This window comes from Ailuropoda melanoleuca, chromosome 2 (genome assembly GCF_002007445.2).
Source record: "Ailuropoda melanoleuca isolate Jingjing chromosome 2, ASM200744v2, whole genome shotgun sequence".
NCBI lineage: Eukaryota > Metazoa > Chordata > Mammalia > Carnivora > Ursidae > Ailuropoda > Ailuropoda melanoleuca.
Genome location: NC_048219.1, coordinates 139340185 through 139362559, shown reverse-complemented (window position 1 = coordinate 139362559; position 22375 = coordinate 139340185). Strand labels below are relative to the sequence as shown.

Here is a 22375-nt window from a genome sequence, read left to right as displayed (position 1 = left end):
TCCCCTCCTTTTTACTTCTTCTCTTTAAGCTAGACTTTCTTAGCTTCATGTCCTGTCCTTCATGGAGGAAAATGTACAGATAAAGAAAGAAAGGTCTTTAGATAATTGGATTTTGTTGATTCAGAGAGTTCAGAGGCAAAAAAATAAAAAAATTAAAAAAAAATAGAGTGCATTACTCTTGGTAATAGAAATGGAAATGTTTGGAACCAAGTTTAAAGAAAGTAGCCTTAGCTGGTGTGAGGAGAGAAGACCGTTTGGTTGGTTGCAGTCTGCTTTGTGCCTGGCTCCCTCAATACAGGTAGCTTAAAAATGAAATATGTTAATGTGGGGGTGTGGGCATAATGAGAAATTTCATTTGATGGAAAACAAAATACTGAAGAGTATTTCCAGTTTTTCCAAACAGCTTGGGTAACAACTCTTCTACTCAAAAGGGAAATATTAAGGTAGAACTTCTGAGAAAAAACCCCTCAATTTTGAATCTTTGTCCTTTTATTCATAGGGAACATTCATTCTCCAATGCTGTTGGTTGTTTTCAAAGAAAGTAACTCTATAAAGATTTTTGTTCTGGACAGTAACCTATTTCCTTTGTGTGTGTGTGTGTTTATATAAAATATCATATATATAATACATATATAAATATAAAAGCATATAAATATATGTAAAGGAAATAATGAAGTATACATATACACACAGAGATATGTGTATATACACCTTTTGCCTCTGAGTTCACTGTAATTTGGGCAGTGGTTGTGATAGGAATATTAACCACAGAAAGCGACAAGTTGAGTCATATTTTGGCCAAGCTAATAAAAACATAAATCTTTTATGGCTCTGTGTTTGGGAGTAGTTGTTTCTTTACGTTACCTGTGTAAGTGTGAATTCAACAAAACCACTTTAAGGTCCCACGTCATGCACTGTTGTTTTGCAAAGGAAGTTGTGCAATGCTATCTAAATGCTTTCTATTACAGTTGGTTGACATTACTTTTCTACATCACAAAGTGCCCCTACAGCTAACATGCTGACATTTCTGTCTTGCCAAGACAGAAAACCAATATACTGATTCATTTTTAAAAATCCAAATTGAGTTCCAAAGCTTTTACTTAAGTGTTGCTTATACAAACCGTTAAATATTTGGATAATCAAGTGTCAAAGTAGCAGTTCCTGGAAGAAGTATGTTCCGTGAAGCTGAAGTATCTCATTTTTTTTAAAGGTTTTATTATTATTTGTTTATTTTTATTTTTTTAAGATTTTATTTTTAAGCAATCTCTACACCCAACGTGGGGCTCAAACTCACAGCCCTGAGATCAAGAGTTGCACGCTCTACCCACGGAGCTAGCCCAACGCCCCCTGAAATATCTGATTTTGACATAAGAATTAATTTCAAGAATTTTAAATTTAGTTTAAATCAAATTTAGATTTGATTCCGGGTCATCAGTAATTAAATTTCATGAGAACACAGCAGTATCTCGGTGCCTGGCAAAGTCTTCAGGGCCACTGAAACCAAAATTTCCACCATGTGACCTTTATTCAGGGGCAGCTCTGTTTTTAAATTAAGAACTTTTCATCTCACAGAAAATGGAAAATAATGAGCATTTTCTTTGGGTCACATATCCCTATTGCCAGAAAAATAAAAGACATCAAATTTTTCAGTAACATACATAACAGGCACCATTTTTGCTTTTATGTAAAGTATCAATTCCACATGTAATTGCTGAATATTTTCTAAATTAAGAGCCCATGTGGTGAGCGGGTGCACACAAAGAGACAATCAGAAAAATCTCGGCATTAAAATATAGTCTCCAAGTAAAAACACATAAATCACTTTGGCGAGGCCCAGCCTGCTGTGAAAAGTACTGCTCTCAGCCTGGTATTTCCGTTGGGTCTAGTGCAGAGGAACTGAAAATCAATTGCGCCTATGAACCTTAGGTCCCAAGGTAAAGGGGAGGAAACAAAGGGCCGCGTATCACAAAGTCAAGGCCAAAGACATGCAGCGATCTGTAAGTGGGTTATAACAGAGTCTGTATTAGAAGAAGACTTGCTTTTACTTTCTAGTTTTCATTCCACTTCAACAGCGGTGCCACTTTCTTAAGTTAAGAAGACCACTTCCTGAACACCGCGCAATTTCTCCGATTTCTCGACATGACTGCCAACTCCAAGAGCTGGGACTCTCCTCACTGCCTTACTCAGGTGCTGGCTCAGAGCCAGCTGCTGACGAGGCCACAGCTGTAGGCTTTGGTTCCCTTGGGTCTGGTCCACTGCCTATAAACAGTACCTCTCATACTGGCTGGTCATCTCACAAATGTCACAAGGGGGTGAGCCTGAGAGCCTGCCTGTGCCCAATGTGATTCAGTGTTTGCTCCTGGAAAACCATGGAAGGGTATGCAAGTGAGGGTGGTTCTGCCTGAGTCAAGACGAAAATGCTGGCAGGTGGTGACGATGAGCAGACTGTTCATACAGGCTGCTCCTTCCTGTCCTGAGCTCCCCAGAGGTGAGCTGGGTATAAGAACAGAGACTTTTTGCTCCTCCGTAAAAGAAAGACATGCTCAAGTGATTCCTGAAACACTTCTTGGCTGTTCCCCTGGGATGTATTATTCAGGCTCGCAGAAGCATTTGCAACTTGAGGACATGCTGGAATTTATGCGTAAGACGTGTTTATCAGGCTTCCTTTCTGTGCACATCCTTAGAGTTATAGTTTTCAGCCTTGGCTGCACAAGAGAGTCATCTGGGGAAATCTGAAGTAATCCCAATGGCCAGCCACACCCAGAACAATTACATCAGAATCTCAGGAGGTGGGTCCCAGGCAGGTGGACATTTTTAAAGCTTCCCTGGCGATTCCAATGTGCAGTCAAGTTTGAGAAGTACTGTATTAGAGGAGGAACAGTCAGGAGCATGGATCTGAGGCTCAGGAGCTGAGAAGGGTGGAAGTGTTCTCAGTTATGCTGACTTGTTGAAAGCATCCCAGATTTCCAAGGTAACTACCTTATGTCTACTGAAAACTGATTTCAGTTTTCCTCCTAAGGGTCAGAATCAAAGGCAGACAGCCTAAAAATAACTCATCAACAGCCTGTTTGGCTGATGGCAATGCTGGAAATTCTAAGTTGCCTTTTAACTTCAGCTTATTGCCTTTTCCCTTTGAACTCCTGTAACTATTAAGAGTCAAGTTACAGATCAATAAAAGGTCTTGTTAACCATGTTAACAAGTGTGAAAGGTCCAAACCAATACCCAATCCCTGAGTATTCCCTAGTACTAATGGACCCCTTTACCTAAAGTTCAAGAAACTTAAAGGGAAAAAGACAGCAAAGATAGCTGAGGAGAACTGTATTTGCTTAAAGGAATGACAAGTGATACATTTTCCACACTAATTTATATCCGCCCTGCATCTCCACAGGCTCAATTAATAAAAGTTATGCATAAATCATAGGAGAGATCATTAAATCAACCAGTTCATAGTGCTGACTAATTGGTAAATAAATACTTCATGAAAACGGTTGATGGGTGTACAGAGTCTGAGAAAAAATAAACCAGAAAAAAAAAAAAGCTTCATCTCTAGCTCTGGTAAAGGTGTCCACACCTTCTCCACTTCCATTTTATAATATTTTTCAAGTTTGTTAGAGGGAGGTATACCACAAAAATAGAGCCCCACAGGGAAACCACATCCTAGATGAGAAGTTTAAAATCAAGTTAAAAAATTCAGATTCATTTCATTTGCCAGCTGCCTGGTGGCAGGTAGAGAAGACACCCTAAGTCTGGGTGCTGACACCTTTTCCTACTGGTCCAGTTGCGGGCCGTTGTGTGACTATGACTGCAGGTGGAGGACGAGAAAGGAAGACAGGCCCAGGAGAGGAAGAAAATGGCTTTTAGCTAGACTACGCTGAAAACAAAACAGGTGCCTCGGAAATCAGCTTGCTTTTTGAGGTTTAATTTTTTCAAAGGCTATTGCTCTCTATAAAAAATAACATCTTCACATAGAAATTTTCCCCTCCTCACCATGAGACCTGAGTGTGAGGTTAGGTGGTACTGTTTGCCAGCTGTGTGACTTTGGGGTCTTATAAAGATGTTTTCTTATTTAAGATACTATGTGGAAAAACATTTAACCCAGGTGCAGGCATAGAGTAAAATCCTCATGAAATAGCGGTTACTGTTGTCATTTACTATGTGTAGATAAGCCTAGTACCCATCTTGATTCTTCTAGAGAGAAATGCAACTCTTCAAAAATGGATTCCTCGATCAAAGAGTGGATTCAGAAATGAATAGAGACCAGTGATTCTAAATAAAATGAAAATTCAGAAAAGTGATGCTCCAGGCTTGACCTGTCTTGTCGTTTCTCACGGAAACCCTGAGGGTGGCCAGTGGAATGGTGAAGGCAAACTTAGAAGTGATGTGACGTTACCAGGGTGTTCCTGTGGGAGAAGAGTCTGCAAGAAAGGAGCAGACGGCTGAGGGTCCCTGCTGCATGGGGACCGAAGGTGGAATGAGACCATCCCCGCTCTCAAGAATCTGTCAATCTGGTAGGGGAGACAAGAGTTAGTCACACACGCAGATTTGCTCAAACACTGAAGCAGAAAGTCCATCCGACTTCTCTTTGGGCTCTGCAGTGTGGCAGCAGTCAGGGGGAGGGCCCCAGGCAAGGCTGGGCTCCCAGTCCTCTGTCCAGGGCTAGTTCAGCAGCTGTGGAGAAGGGTCATGTGGCCTCACCAAGTGCTGACTTTACACCCTCCGAAGCAAGCTGCTGCTGAAAGGGGTCTGTCGACCTCCAGAGAGCCGGCTCAGCAAGGGATTCCGTGGGAGAGTGAAAGAGAAAGTCCTACCTGGTCTCTCCCCTGGGCCCCAAGAGAGAACAACAACTGTTTTTCTTGATGGAAGGTTTAAATATTGAATGCCTGTTTTAGGGTACCTACTGCACTTTTCTGGGGGACCTAGAGGTCACAACTCCTGCTGGATTTTTATTTTTTAAAGAAAAAGATGAGGAGGAAGAAAAGAGAAGAAAGAAACCGGACAAAATGAGAGAAGGGGAATTGTGAGGAAAGGCGAGAGACAAAGGGAAACAGGAGAGTCCTCGCTGGATTCCTGCAGGTCGGGGCCGCCCCGGCTGGGTGACCGCCCCGGCATGGTTCAGAGCAGGCAGAACTAGGGATGTGTGGCTGAGTGCAGTGACCCCGGTGGTGAGTAAAGGACTCGAGAGAAGGGCGGTGAGGTCGTCATCCCTCAAAAACAATGTTCTTCCAAGGCTTGACTCCATCCCACACACACTTGCCTCAAAGCCTACAGTGTTCTGTTTTCTTTTTCTAAGAAAGGAAGCGGCAGTTAATACACTCAACTTCACATCCTCACCCTTAACTTTTCCCAAACTGCTTCTCCGAGTGTCATCAAATCCCAGAAGCTCCCTTCTTGTCCCTTTGCTTACTGGGAATCCTCCAGACCTACTGGTAGTGTGTCTCCAGGCATTACAAACTTGAATCTGTTTATAGTCCTAGAACTTCACAAAGTTATGTTGTGGTGAAACAGCCTTTGCCCCTGCAAAGATTTTTTTTTTCTTCCTGAAAAGTGGATAAAAGGTAACTTATAAATCAACAGTCTGCTTTACAATGACTGCCTGCCTGACCTTGGGGTATCTCTTATATTAATATGATCCTCAACTTTTTGGGTTGTTTTTACTTGTTATAATGACACACATTTTTCGGCTCCTTTCCACTGCACATATGTATTGTTATAGCTTTGTTAAAATTGCCATAAAAGATTCTTGCCTGAAAAGATAGTTCATTAACATATACCACCACCATCAAGAGTACAATGTTATCATTATACATAAAGTAAATAATAGCTTTTGTAACGAATCAGATAGAGGTTAAGTTGCTTCACTAAAATTGTGATGGTTGAGCAAAATCCAAATTTGCAGGGAAGGCTGCAGCCAAACACAGAGCCAAATGACAGTTTGGCACAGCTTTGGGCACCCCCCCCCCATAATTAGCACTAGCATCCTTCCACAATCACCTTAGTAAACACACAATCTCAGTAGAAGCAGTGGGCCTACAATTTAACTCTGCTTTAAGGTTAATTTTTAGCAACTCTTTCACCACCCTGCAGTCTCTACCATATACCCATGTGGGGATTCTGGAGCTGCAACGGCTATAGCTATTTGAGAAGCAGTGTTGGGGATTTTCCATTTACCAAGGAGATGCGTAGAAAGAAGGAAATCTAACTGACCTTCGTATTTAATCCTTTAACAAACATTAATTAATACCTACCAGCAAGCAAGGAGCCCTGTTAAGGGGTCACAGAAAATGCCTGTAGTATAAGATCCCAAGTCCTTAGTCTGAGTTCAAGGCCTGTCCCTTGCCTACCCCTCAAGCTAATGGTACATTATGTGCCAGGTGGACTAGACTTTTTCCAGTCCTTCTAGTTCCTTGTATATTCTCTTCTACTTTTTTCCCCTGCACTTTTTTTTTTTAAAGATTTTATTTATTTATTTGACAGAGATAGAGACAGCCAGCGAGAGAGGGAACAAGCAGGGGGAGTGGGAGAGGAAGAAGCAGGCTCATAGCTGAAGAGCCTGATGTGGGGCTCAATCCCATAACGCCGGGGTCACGCCCTGAGCTGAAGGCAGACGCTTAACCGCTGTGCCACCCAGGCGCCCCTCCCCTGCACTTTTGCATCATTCCCTCTGCCTGAAACACACTTCCTGCTATATTGTATGAGACTAACTTCTACTCCTCCTTTAAGTCTAAGCTTAGTTTTAGCCTTCCTAGGATAGTCTTCTCTGATTCCGTGGACTAAGCTATGTTCCTTTGCTATATGCTCCCATTGCCTCCTGGACTTCTCCTTTCATGTTTATAATTTTTAAATGCCTTTCTTCCTTTCTGTAAATTTCATGAGGGCAGGGACTACTTCTATCTTATTTATAACTATTTCCCATTAGCCGAATACGCCATGCCTCACACATAATAGTTGCTTCCTGTTTACTGAATTCTTTAATTAAATAGAATGATCCCTGCCTGCAAGTGCTCCTATAAATGAAAACTTAAAAAAAAAATAAAGTAGACTAAACTAGGCTCTAAAGTAGAACTTTAGTTCTGTGGTTCATCTAAATAGATGCAGAAATAGCTTTCAATGAAATATAACACTCAAGTATTATCAAACTAGGAATAGAAAATGATGTGCTTAAACCCATAAAATATGTTAAAAATTTACAGCAAAAATCACACTTAGAGGTGAAACTCTAGAGGCTTTCTAAAGTCAGGAACTAGGCAGTCATGCTCACTAAATCTGCTTATATCCAATGTGGTACTGAAGCTACGACACAATATGATAAGGCAAGGAATAAGAAGGGTATAATTGGAAATGAAGTGGTAAAACTTTCTTATTTGTAACAGTATGATGGACATACAGGAAAACTGAGATAATCTACAAACTATTGAAACTGATAAGAGTTTAGCAAGTTGATGTTCAAAATCAACATACAAAAATCAATAGTGTTTCCATATCCCAGTAATGTCCAATTCAAATATACAATACAAAAAAAAATCCCATTTATAACAGCAACAGAAAATTTAAGTGTGGTAGTTTGCCTTTAAAAGGGCCTCCAGTATCCCTGCCCTCACCTTCCTGGAATTCCTGTTTAATCAATAGGATACCACAGAAATAACAGTCTGTGACTTCCAAGGTCGGGTCGCATAAAGTATTGTAGCTTCAACCTTTCTCTCTTGGATCTCTTAGGACTGGAAGCCAGTCACCCTGTCATGAAGACACTAAAAGAAGCAGCCCTAAAGAGAGACTCGTGTGGAGAACTGAAGCCTCTGCCAAGAGCCAGTAAGAAACTGAGGCTTCCTTCCAAGCCATTTTGGAAGCAGATCCTCCAGCCACAGTCCAGCCTTCGAATGACTACTGTCCTCACTGTCATCTTAAATCTCATGGAAGGGCCTGGGCCAGATTCACACAGCTAAGCTGCTTCTGAATTCCAGGCCCTCAGAAACTGTGAGATAATAAATGTTTGTTGTTGTTGTAAGCCACTACATTTTGGGGTAATTAGGCAGTAGTAGACAATTTTTTTTTAAAGATTTTATTTATTTATTCAACAGAGATAGAAACAGCCAGCGAGAGAGGGAACACAAGCAGGGGGAGAGGAAGAAGCAGGCTCATAGTGGAGGAGCCTGACGTGGGGCTTGATCCCATATCGCCAGGATCACGCCCTGAGCTGAAGGTAGACACTTAACCGCTGTGCCACACAGGCGCCCCATAGACAAACAATTTTAACAAAAATTCATAAATAAATTTTAAGGAAAGATATGAAAGACTTTTATAGGAAAAATGTTTTCTAAACCTTATTGAATTATATAAAAGACAAACTGAAGCAACTGAATAAATACAATGTCCTTTACTTCCAAGGACAGAAATTCTTTCCAATTTAAACTACATATTTAGGGCAAAATCCCAGCCTAATTCCTATGCAATTCGATGAGCGAATCTTATTTATTTCTTTTAAAGAGGTTTATTTATTTATTCGACAGAGATAGAGACAGCCAGCGAGAGAGGGAACACAAGCAGGGGGAGTGGGAGAGGAAGAAGCAGGCTCATAGCAGAGGAGCCTGATGTGGGGCTCGATCCCATAACGCTGGGATCACGCCCTGAGCCGAAGGCAGACGCTTAACCGCTGTGCCACCCAGGCGTCCCTCGATGAGCGAATCTTAAATTCATATAGAAGATCAGAAGCGCAAGACTATTCAAGACAAATCTGAAGAACACCACTGTGTGTGGAGGGCAATGGAGCGTGTCTCCCAGATATCAAAATTTATTATTAAGCTATTGTCATTAAGAAACGTGGCATTGGCACAGGGGTTCACAAATCAGTGGGACAACAGAAAGCCCAGGAACAGACTTGGAACCTTATCTATGGGGCAGGCATAATAATGTCCACCCACCTCCTCCTTTCCACCCCTACCCCAACGATGTCCACATTCTGCTCCTCAGAATCTGTGAATAGGTTAGGTTCCATTTTAAGGGGGAATTTAAGGTTGTAGATGGGATGAAGTTTGCTAATCAGCTGACTTGACTTTAAAATAGAGAGAGAGCTTATCCTGGTTTATCTGGGTCAGCCCAATGTAATCACAAGACTCCTAAACAGTGGAAGTGGGAGGCAGAAGAAGAGTCAGTGTCAGAGAGATGGCACCACGGGAAGGACTTAGTCTGGCTACGGCCAGCTTTGAAGATGGAAGAATGGGACCATGAGCCAAGGAATGCAGGAAGCATCCAGAAGCTAGAAAAAAACCAGGAAACAAATATTCCCCAAGGGCCTCTGCCAGGAATGAAGCCTAGCCAACACCTTGATTTTAGCCCAGCAGGATCCATTTTGGACCTCTTGACCTCAAGAACTGTAAGATAATAAATTTGTGTTGTTTTAAGCTACTAAATTGGCAGTAATTTGTCATGAGAGCAATAGGAAAGGAATATGATCTACCTTACAAATCACTGAGGAAAGGATGTACTATTCAACAAGTACAGCTGGACCAGCTGGTTATCCATATACAAAGAAAGAAAACTAGATCCCTCTCTCATGTCATACGTAAAGAGAAACCTGAGATAGAGTGAGTACCTAACATGTAAAACACAAAATATTAAAATTAAAAAAAAAAGTTTAATATCTTTACGAGCTTGGAGAGAGATTTCTTAAGGCACAAAAAAAGCATAAGCTATAAAGAAGAAACCGATAAAACTATGTTAAAATTAAATTCATCTGTTCAATTAAAGTTACTATATATAAATACAGAAGACAGGACACAGACCAGGAGAATATATCTGCAATGCATCTAACTTGTAAAAAAGTAATATCTATAGTATAGAAATAATTCTGAAAAATCAATGAAAGAAAGACAGCCCAATAGAAAAATGGACAAAAGACATGTTTTTTAGGCAGTTCATAAAAAAATTCTAATGCCCATTAACATATGAGAAATTGCTTACCTTTATTATTAGTCAGAGACAAGCAAAGAAAGTGATACATTGTGTGTTTCTGACTGGAAAATTTTTTTTTTAATCTGAAAATCCTAAGGGTTGGTGAGGTTATGGAGAAAAGGAAGGCTCATAGTCTTCTGGTATGAGTACAAATTTGTATTTTAGTTTTGAAGAGCAATTAGTAATATTCTGAACAGTAGAAGATGCACATTTTGTGTGACCCAGTGATTTGTTTCTAGAGAAACAGACAACCCAGGAACTGTCTTGTGCTCGTATATAAGGAGACATGCACATCTGTCAGTGTCATTTTTTTTTAAGATTTTATGTATTTATTCGAGAGAGAGACACAGAGATGAGTGAGAGCGAGCACACGTGGGGAGGAGAGGGAGAAGCAGGCTCTGCCCTGAGCAGGGAGCCTGATATGGGGCAGATGCTTAACTGACTGAGCCACCCAGGCACCCCTGTCGCAGTGTCACTTGTAAGAGTGCAACTCATGAACAACCTAAATGTCAATGAAAAAGAGAATAGAGATGATGTTGCAGTCACAAAATTAATGAAATAATGCTACATGTATCAATATGGACAAATACTGGAAACATTTACAGGGAAAAATAAACTTGCAGAGTAATAAATATAATCTGCATTTATATGAAATTTAAAAACATACATTACTTATGTTTTCATATATGTAATCTTTGGTGGGGCCTGAAACTTAAATAATTGTGGGTGGGGGAGTCTTCTTTAAGAAAAAGAATGTAAAATTATAAATATAAACTAGGTACAAAATTAAATATTAATTTTTAATAAGAAAAAAATCACAACTATAAATTTTTAAAAGCCAACAAATACCACAAACAAAATCCAGAGAAAAAATGTAACTATTTGACACCACTTTATAATACCATTCTCTTTGGCTCCAATTTTTAATACATTTTTTATAGAAGGTATAAAAATATAAATCCATCTTTTCTCTAGCATGGCTGGTCAACAAATTTAAGAAAAAAGATAGTTTAGAGATTCCTGGGTGGCTCAATCAATTAAGTGTCTGCCTTTGGCTCAGGTCACGATCCCAGGGTCCTGGGATCAAGTTCCGCATTGGGCTCCTTGCGCAGCAAGGAGCCTGCTTCTCCCTCTGCCTGCCATTCCCCCTGCTTGTGCTCATACACTCTCTCTCTCTCTCTTCTCTGATAAATAGATAAAAAAATAAAAAAATCTTAAAAAAAAGTTTAGAAAAGATTCTTTAAGCATCGCAACTCTGTCACTTCTGTCCATGCATAGCAGAGTGACCAACTGACCTCTCTCGGCAGGGCTTCCAGAGCAGCCTAGGCCATGGCCCCTCAGCCGGAAGCAGATTCTTCCCTCAGGATTGAATATGACGAGATCAGAGCCAGGGGCACAACATCTCTGGCTGCTGGGAGCTGTGAGGCTATGGAGGTAGTCCTGGCAGCCCCAGGATTATACACTCCACGCTTGGGTGTTGCTCCAGACTTCCCACCTCTTGTGCAGGATGCTTCTTTGACAATGGCCCTGACAACTTCTGGGTCTTGGGAGGAAGCAATGGGAGCGAGTGTCTCTGAGTCTAAGATTCTTTACTTTCAGGATAAATTGGTTTCTGCCTACTGTAGGGGAGGAAAAATTTTCCTTAACCCTCTTAGGGTTCCTGGCAGGGTCTGAAAATAAAACTGATAAAGACAGATTAGCAGGGGGAAAGCAAACAAATTTATTAAATAAAAATTTTATGAGACACAGGAGCCTTCATACAAAAATAAAGACCTGAAGAAATGGTTAACCTGATTGTTTTTACGCTAGGTTTGTTGAAGAGTGAAAAGTTGTGGAAAGATGTGGCAGGACAACTGCGAGCCAAGTGTGGCACACTGGAGAAACTTAGCAAGGGCATGTTGGGTCAGATCCCTCTCTGTGTCCCTTCTCTTTGGAGATAAGGATGCTTCTTTCCTCCTGGTAAAGGGAGGGTACCTCTCACATGAAGGTTTGATGACCTGCTTCAGAGAAAGGACAGAAAGTCCTTCTTTTTTTTTTTTTTTAAAGATTTTTTTTTTTTTTTAATTCATTCGACAGAGATAGAGACAGCCAGCGAGAGAGGGAACACAAGCAGGGGGAATGGGAGAGGAAGAAGCAGGCTCATAGCGGAAGAGGCCTGATGTGGGGCTCGATCCCATAACGCTGGGATCACGCCCTGAGCCGAAGGCAGACGCTTAACCGCTGTGCCACCCAGGCGCCCCAGAAAGTCCTTCTTGCACATGCCATTTCTCAAATTCCTTGTATACCAAGGTTCCATGGATTTTGAAGTAGTGTGCCCTGGACCGCATTTACCAAAAAGTTAAAAACATGCTAGAGAATGAAAATTTAGGATAGTGATTACCATAGGGATAAGAGAGGGAAAATAGGACTGGGATAGGGTAATGGAGGATTTCAATAGTATCTGAACTTTTATTTTTTTATTATAAAGATTTTTAAGAGGGGGAGGGGCAGAGGGAGAGGGCGAAAGAGAATCTTAGGCAGGCTCCATGCTCAGCATGGAGCTCAATGTGGGGATCAATCTCACAATCCTGAGATCATAATCTGAGCTGAAATCAAGAGTTGGACACTTAACCGACTGAACCACCCAGGTGCCCCAGTATTTGAACTTTAAAAAAAACCAAACATGAATTCAAATCGGGTAAGATATTAAGACCTATTATTATGGGGGTGTTTTTGTACTATTTTTCTTCTGGGTGTTTGAAAATGTTTTATTTTTATATATGTGTATATGTATACACACACACCCACACACCCCCCAAAGCATTAACTATTGGGGCTGTAACTGGCAGTGCCTCATTGTGCTCAAATAACTTGAAGAGATCTTGTCCAAAAAGAGTATTGTTTATAAGTTACAAGTCTTTAAATCTGGTGATACTGATTCTCCAGTTCTTTGCTGGTCATAGCTTCTCCATCTTATTATACAACTAAGAAGTGTACTTTCCTGCCTTTATACGAATAGTTGCTTCTATAGTGACAAGCTCTATAAACGTGCTGAGTAATTACATTGAAACCATAAACTTTTAGTTTGCCCAGGATTTATGGACTAGGATAGAAAATTCCATTCAATAGAATATGAATTGCTTAAGAACAATAACTTGTTCCCTATACTGTACAGAATTTCTGTAACAAAGTCATTTTTCTAAGAACGTGCTAAGCTCTTTGGAGCCTACTAGTAAAGATCCAAGCCTTCAGTAAGCTGTCTGGGCCTCCTTCAGTAATGCCACCACCAGCGGGGGACAGCACAATTCCTGGGGGACGTGTGTGTGTGTGGGGGGTCTATTTACTGAGACCATAACATCTACTCTTTACAGCAAGATTTACAAGTGAACACCGTGAATATTTTATCAGTTAGTTCAGAGAAATGAGTGCAAATTGTGGATAATACGGTGAATATATTAACAGATTAGGATATTTAATATATTTTTAACGAAGTATAAATTATGTAAAATGCAAATTTTAGCAGTAATTAAGAGCGTTCACTATATTTACCTTAAGAAGCTTTTGAAATCCTTTAACGGAAAACGTTCACTAAATTTCCAACACCTTCTCACAGGGAACTACTTTTGATATTTATTTAAAACAAACTACCTCACAGCAGCTCAGGAGAGGATGAAATTTCAAATGCGGAACAGCTGTTCTATTTTAAAGTCCAGGCCAGCCCTTAAAATTGTGCTTTAGTAAAATCAATCTAATTAACATTAAACTGCTTGGTCACCCCTTTTGTTCACCCCTGTGTCCTCCCCCAAACAACCCATTTTAGGTCTCCAGGCATTGTAGTCCTAAGAGGGCATCGCGACCTTGTGTGTGTGAGAATCTACTTTCTCTCAGGCTGACAGCTTGGCTGTGTTTTGGGGAGGATATAAACTCCTCCTACTTCTTCCTAACGAACCCTTGATAATACCTCAAATAGGTATTGTTTATACGGCTGTGCTTAGAGAGTGTTTGGGCATAATATTAAATTTATGTCAGAAGTATTAAACAGCAAAAACATACATGCATATGTGCACACGTGTACACATGCACACACATGTGCACGTGCACACACACACATTTTCACATACCCTGCAGTTGTAGAACAATTTGCAGTTAGAGCAAAGTCTTTCCTCTTCACGTTTAATATCTGGAAATGCTTGAGGTTTAAGGAAAACATTTTCATTAAGCGTTTGATGTTGTGGAGGAGCTCCGGGCAGTGGGGGACTGCTTTGGTTCACATTGCAGGAGCTCCTCAGGACTTGGGAAGAGGAGCTAATGAAATGTTTCCCTGTTTAAAGTCACATGCAAGAAAATGAATCTTCTAAAATTTAAGAGTTTCCATTTTCAAGTACGCAGTAATATTAAACACTACCCAAAAGCCATGACACTCTGAAGGGAATAGAGACCTACTGTCTCCTCTGAGGAACTCACATACTTGTAATCTTCAACCCAATACTCATAAATGGGGTTGCTGAATCAGATTACTAGAATTTATTCATGAATCCGGAGACTGAATCCAGAGCTTTCATGTGTGAGCTAGCAATATTAAAATGAAAATGAAAAGATTTTTAGTCTTCTGATACTAACCAGTTAGGCCATATCTAGCTACCTATCTACGTACACATTCAACCAGCACTTACTAACTGCCTATTCGGATACAGGTGTTATAAGAGGCTCCCCTGGACATACAAACACGAACCAGTCACAGACTTTGCCTGCCAGGAGATAAAAGTTTGAGATAAAAATGTATTTTCAAGGGAGTAATAAATCAGACATAATGGATCTACTCTGATTTTTAAATTACCTTCTAAATAATTAAAATAGTTTTATATAGAATTTTTGCTTCTTGTCCCCACAACTTTGAGTTTTCCTGGTTCGAAGGTCTAGGTACCCAAGAAAGGGATGCTTCCACCAGGGGAGGCCACAATGGTGCCACTGTATTAGAAGATGAGACTGCCACTTGGCATTCTGTACTCCTTATGCCACTGAACCATCAGACAAAGAAAGAGATTACACTGCAGGATGGATTGATGCTGATTATCAGGGAATTGGGGCTACATAATGGGGACAAAGGGGACTCTGTCTGGAACCCAGGATATTTTTGAGGTACCTCTCACTACTTCCGGGTCCAATAGTAAAAGTTAATGGCAAAAAACAGTAAGTAGAAATACGAAGAACCCCTGAAGATTCAGACCCTTCAGGAAAGAAGTGTGGGTTACCTTGCCAGGTAAAGAATCTCAACAAGGCGAGATCTTGACTGAGAGATCATAGAGTGAGGAATAAGGAAATGATAAGCATCAGTTATATCTTAATGAGCATTTACAGTAACAAGGACTACAGCAGCTATACACATTTTCTTCTTGCTTTTCTTGGCACCTGTCATTATCAGCACGGTGACAGATTTTCACCCTGGCGGTGAGGCTTGATAACGACAGTTGTGGTTAGTTCCATTTTGCCGTGTCTCATGCTAGCGGAAGCAGCCTCACTGTACTCCCTCAGAAGCCAGCACCAGCTGGACACGACCCTACTCAGAGGTCTGGGTTTCAGCTCCATATCCAAGCCTAAGTTCTAACAGTCACAACAGCTTCTCTTTGCTCCTCAAGCTTTAGGAGCGATAGCTGCTTCCTAACGTTTTTATCTCTGGGATACTACAGTGCTCCCCTTTTGCCTTTTCAGGTCTTTAATGTTGGTTAATGACTAAAGAGTTGTTAAATTCCGTTAAAGTAATTGGTGTGGTTCCCATCTCCTGACTGGACCATGACTGATACAATGAACACTGTTGTCTCCTCCAAGGCCATTCCAAACCTTCCATAATGCATAGCTGTCATTATTTGGGAGAGATGGAAGCCACCCCCAGATCTAGGGATGCACCCTAACAGGTCTACGTCAGGGTAACCCCATTCCCTTCCTTACCATCACTGAGGCATACGACCCAGGCACCAGCCAATTAGTCTACAGCACTCCTCTTAACCNCCCCATTCCCTTCCTTACCATCACTGAGGCATACGACCCAGGCACCAGCCAATTAGTCTACAGCACTCCTCTGGCCACAGAGATTGGTTANAACCAGGGCAGTCGGTCAAATTCTGGAACATGGAGGCTCTAGCTCCATGTGAATAGAGTTTTGTTTAGATGTAAAGTCAACAACTGCTGCCAGCCTTTTTGCCATCTTCAGAGGAACCAAACTGAGGATAAAGCTAACCTATGTGAGATGGCAGAGTTAAGGGAATTGCAAGGAACACAGCCTGAAGTCCTGACCAAGTCATACCTCATGTACCCAGGACATTTCAATTAAGTGAGCCAATAAATCCTCTTTATTGTTTCAGCTAGTTTGAGTTAGGTGTGCAATTACTTGCCAGCAAAAGCCTTACAATGAAGTCATCTTGTAATTAAACATATGTGTGATCATAAAGGACCATGCAGGCTTCTTTAAGATGCAGTTTTATATACATGCATTAGCCCCTCACAGGGTATATAACCCATATAAGGTGAATATGGTAAAATATTAAAGAGTGGTTAAATCCTTGACCTTTGTTTCACTTCAGCTAGAATTATCCTTTATAACCTGCCTCCCCTCTACATCCTAAAAATACCATAAATCTTTATCTGAATAGGAAAAGTTTTTCTAAATTTGTTCTTTTGGTCATAAGAGCATAGGAATCTGTTTTTTAATTTTTTGGTTGGTATTTCTAATATCCTGGGGATACGAATTCAGAGCCATTAGAACACGTACAAATCTAAACTAAACACAACCCAGAAGTGACTTAATTTCCATAGGCTTTGCCTTCAGCTCTTTGTGTTAGCATATTGATAGGCCAGTGGGAGGAAAAGACCTGAGGACAGTCTGTCGTTACTTCTAGAAACCTGAGATCTTGAAACTCTCTCAGGGCCTCCCTCTGCCCTCCCTCACTGGTTAAACATTGTGAAAGCCTTAGCCTCTCGCCTTTGACTCTTTAGCAAGAAGCAAAGACACATAATAAAAATGGCCTCTCACATTTGCATAGTGTTTGAGTTTTCGAAGTACTTCATATAGATAATTTAATTTGGATACCCAGCTCTCTGGGAAGTGGATAGGGGAGTTTCAGCCACTTTGCTGAAACCGAGAGCCAGCAGTGACTGACTTCTTCTGTCCCCAGCCCAGCCTACCAAAGTGACCTTGATATAATTCTAGGTGATCAGGAAATGTTGGCTAGTGAATGAAAACGAAAGACAAGAGTTTCAGCCAAGTGTTTTTCCTTAAAACATTCTTGGGATTGTAGAGCGAAGAGGTAGAACTAGGACCAGAACCCAGGACCTTTGGCTCTAGTTTTTCTAGGTAAGACTGTAGTCAGAGAGCAGGCCAACTAGGAGAAGCTCTAAAGACCTGGATGGGACCTGGGGCAGTAGAGAAGCTCCCGTGGAGAGGGGTGGTCAGGGTCATGTTCTTACAGACAAGGGCTGACAGTGAACCACCTCACCAAGCCTTCATAAATTGACTCTTCTTTTGACAAAGCTGACTCCATGAATGTTTCTTCTTCTAGCTACCTTGTTCCACATATGGGGTGCTTTTATAAAGGATTATTAGGACACCAGGCTTCTGGTGTTATCACATATTAGCTTACAGACCCAGCTGTGGGTATTTTTATAAAAGGAACCACAAAAGAAAGGGTACACACAAAATAAAAGTGATTTGGAGATTAAAACAAACAAACCCACTGATCCTGCCTACATCTGGAGGAGGTCTGGAGGAGGTCAAAAGAGCACTGTACATGGAGTCTGTAATACTGGGGCCAGCTGGGACTCTCACACTGACTGCCTTGTATCTTGAGCCAGCTGTTAAGTTTTGGAGTCTTCACTTTCTTTTGTAAATTAAAGGGTTGAACTATTCATAGATCTCTAAAGATCCTTCTAGCCATGAGATTATAGGAGTCGATGGGCAAGGTAAAAAGGGGTTTTCTGTTCAAACCTTGGCCCCTGCCACTTACCATTTGTTAAACCTGGACACGGTCTTTCTTTTAAAAAATAACGTGGCTCTTTTGTCTGGGCTGCCAACATGCCATGCAGACTGAGGACAACCAGGAAACTTTGGGACCACGAGAGCCACGGCCACATCGGCAAGCACTGGATGCATGTGGGAGACCAGGGTAATGCTGGTGGCACGCATTACCATAGGATCAACTTTGACACATAGTACCCAGGTCACTTCAGAAAACTTGGTCTGAGGCATGACCACTTAAAGAGGAACAAGAGCTTCTGCCCAACCGCCTTGACAAACTGTGGACCTTGGTCAGTGAGCTGACATGGGCAAATGCTGCCAAAAACAAGACTGGAGCTTGCTCCTATCATTGTTGGGGTGTGACTGGGCTACTACAAAGTTTTGGGGAAGGGAAAGCTCCCCAAACAGCCTGTCGTGGTGAAGGCCAAATTCTTTAGTAGAATAGCTGAGGAGAAGATTAAGGGTATGTGTATGGTGGGGGGGGCTGTGTCCTAGTAGTGTGAAGCCACATGGAGGGAGGTTCATGAAATGCTAACAAGTGCTTAAAAAAAAAATAATGTGTATTCTTTTCTTCCTATTGCTAAAGTATTACATACATACTATAGAAAGTGTAGAGGGACACCTGGGCGCCTGGATGGCTCAGTCAGTTAAGCATCTGACTCTTGATTTTGGCTCAGTCATGATCTCAGGGTTTTGAGATCAAGCCCCAAGTCAGGCTCTGCACTGGGCATGGAGCCTGCTTAAGATTTTCTTTCCCTCTCCCTCTGCCTCTCCCCCCCCCAAAAAAAAAAAGAGAAAAGAAAATGTAGAACACATAGGTAAGAATATTAAAGTAGAAAATAAGGACCTCTTACAATTTTGTTACTCAGAGGTAATTGACTCTTTTAAGGTATTTCTTTCCATAAGGTGAACTATAATAACTCTTGGGCCAAACCTGCTGTTTTTGTATGGCTTATGAACTTAGAATGGTTTTCACATTTTTAAAAGGTTGAAAAAATTCAAAAGTGTAATAATATTTTGTGGTCCATGAAAATTATGTGAAATTAAAATTTCAGTGTCCCTAAATAAACTTTTATTGGAATACAGCCATGATTATTTGATTATGTACTGTCCCTGTGGCTTTTACCCTGCAACAGCAGAGCTGAACAAGAGACCCTATGACCCACAAAGTCTAAAATATTTACAATCTGGTTCTTTACAGAAAATATATACTGACCTCTGACACAGATAAAATAAATATAAATATGTAGGTGTACACAACTATATGTGAAAAATTACAACATATATCTTATATTCTACTTTTTTTTTAAACATTTAAATATAAACACTTGCTGGTAACTGTAAACAGTCTTTGTAAACATGGTTTTAACAGCTCCCTAATATTACATCATGTAAGATGTACTATAATTTAAACACCTTTCTTTTGCTGGACATTTGGTTTATTAAAATTTTTCACTTACACTTGCCACAAACATCCTTAGGCATAAATATTTGACCATATCTCTGATTATTTCCTAAAAGTAGCTTCCTAGAAGTGAGATGGCTAGTATAAAGTATACAGTTGTGTAGACAGTCTAAAAATATACCAACGTACACACCCATTACTCTACATGAATGAAAGTGTTTATTTCCCTGTACCCTTCTGAGTAATCATCATTAGAGCAGAGGGAGGGGAGGAGAGGAAGAGAGGGAGATTAAGACTGAGATCAAAATTGATGTTAGGTCCAGGGTCATTTGCCTCTATGAGCACATTTTCACTTCACTGAAATCAGGGTAAGAGTTCTAGGAACTAAAAGTTTTGGTTTCAGAAAAAAAGATGTGAAGGCACTTTGTAAACTGTTAAAGCACAACCACTGTCTCATAATTATTATCATGAGTCTATGAAAGCTATATATATGAACCAGCCAGTCGTTCACCCTGAGGGGGGAACCCAACTCACCATAACTGTCCTTTTTACAAAGATCAGGTCTTAACTTTACAAAGAGTATTTCATCGCTCTGTTACATTCTTAAAATTAGATCCATGTGTTTCTTTTAATTAGTATTTGATACAGTATTAATATTCTTATTTATCTTCTGCATGCCATATGGATTAAATTCTCATTACCTTTGATCTTAATACTTTTAAAATATGTAAATCAGCAGACACCGTCTTTAAAGCAGTGTTTGCATCCCTGTCTATTATTGCCTTGGGCAAAAGGAAAATATCTGCATTGCAAAAAATCCCTAAATTGTGTTGAAATCCTGAAAACCATATATTACACTGGTCAATCTCAATAAATTAAATAATGGCCAACTGAAAATGACGCCAATTAGAATTAAATGTTGCTTAAACCTGACAAAGGTTAATGAGAGCCCACCATGTGCGCATATCATCAAAATGGTCACATTTCAGAACAAAACTAGTTCAAGGCTTTGGAATTTACTTAACTCCAGCAAATAGAACAGAAGAAAGCTTTTCTGATTAACAAGTACATGCATGCTGTACTAAGTGCTTCAGTGTTCTGAAAGGCTTTTTGTTTGTTTTGAGCTGTTGCAAGTCACTTCACTTTCTTGGTCCTTAGTTTCTTCCACCATAAAATGGGGTGATTGGCTGATGAATTCTAAGACATATTCCGCCCTAAGCACTAACGAGATACAATTACAAGGCAGTTATTGAACACATTTTAAAGGAACTTTAAACTTAACTAGGACTATAGTTACTAATTAACTCAAGAAAAGCTGGAGGGGGAAAGAACAACTATCGCTGATTGATGGAAATTAATCTTGAACAGGACCATTTATATATCTACTGATGAGCACACTTAGTCATTTAGACTTTTTTCCCTTTTTTAAAAAAAATGTATCGTGAAAAATATATTGGCATTACCTTACCTCTTAACTTAAAATAATTTTCTAGCTTATGCTAGGACAGTCATTCCCTCCCCTTAGAGCTTATTCAATTAATGATACAAAATACTTCCAGGAGAATTTTGTGTCAATCAAAGGTCTATAACCTGCATGCTACTAAATGCCAGAAATCATTCCTGCTTATTTACAAGGTTAATTGCTTTTTGTCAGCTGTTCATTTTACTTTAAAAAAATAAACAGGTGCCCAGACTCATAATGGAATTGATAGACTTCTTGGACTGTGGGAAGGCTTATGTTCTTAAGCCCAGATGTAGCTCTTTCTGGAAGAATGCAATCGTGTGTTCATTTTGAATTAATCACCTCAGTTGCCACTCTATAGTTTCTGTACTTTGACTGACTCACAAGCATCCTACATCCTTCTAGTTATCAGATAATGCAGTTTCGCAATTCAGGCAAACTTTGCTGGTACAACTTAGTCTAGGTACATAAAGTATTTCCTAGAACCAGCCCAATCTCCAGAATAACAGATATCTTCTACTGAGAGTGGTTCTGCTTTAGAGAGCTTACAATCCAGCTTAGAAAATATAAAGCATTCACTTGAGCCCTACTCCTGACCAGTAAAACACATAGAGACCAACTGTGCAAGGCACAGCTGGGATATCAAATATGAAAGATCGGAATTTATATGGCAAATTACTAAGGGATAAAAGGGCCAGGAATATCTAAAGGAAAACTAGACGTGACATGAATTATTTCTCGTAATAGATTGACCTAGAAAAATGAGAACCAGGCATAGATTCACAACACATATTACACTGTTTGTTTCTTCAATTAAGCCATATGTTTATAGATATTTATGTTTGCTGAAATTATTTTAAGAAGCACATCACCCAGGGGCGCCTGGGTGGCTAAGTTAGTTAAGCACTGACTCTTGATTTCAGCTCAGGTCATGATCTCAGGGTTTTGGGATTGAGCCCTTTCAGTGGACTCCCCACTCAGTGGGGAGTCTGCTTCCCTCCTTCTCCCTCTCCTTCCACCCCTCCCCCTGCTCTTGCTCATGCTCTCTCTCTTTCTAAAATCAATCAATCAATCAATCAATCATTTTTTTTTTTTTTAAAGCAAGTGCATCACCCAGTGGAATATCTGCCATGTTGCACCAGGGGTACATCATGTGTAAGCAGGGCCAACCTTGGCCATGAGGGTGGGGCCTGTGCTGGTGGTGGGTAGAGGAAATGCCAACATGACCAGCAGTGTTTTGTTTCCATACCGAAAGACTGACCCTTTTTTCACACTTATCTCTCTAGCATCATTTCATCACAATCTACAGCTGCCTTTGAGACTCAGTGCCTTAAAAAACTGTTGAAAAGGCACCACTTTTCTATAATGTGTTCAGGAAGAGCACAAGCCAGAAACAAAGGTGTTTCATTCCAGACCGCTCCCTCTCCTAGTCCCACTGTACACCAGCCACCAGGCCTTGTACACTCCCCTTCTATCCCAACTGTGGGAATCATTCCATCTACCTCACTGCTTTAATTCACTTACCAAACTCTTGCCTGGACCCCAGCGACCGCCTCTCTGCTAGTCTCATTTCCA

General features: G+C 40.6%; 1 protein-coding gene and 1 pseudogene across 1 annotated transcript in view; one reads left to right on the top strand and one right to left on the bottom strand.

Annotated features, from left to right (window-relative positions):
- The window catches only part of MYO3B (myosin IIIB), a 368137-nt gene that overhangs the window by 31557 nt on the left and 314205 nt on the right, over positions 1–22375 (bottom strand). The gene's annotated exons all lie outside the window — the stretch shown is intronic.
- LOC105236399 lies at positions 17991–18428 on the top strand (annotated as a pseudogene).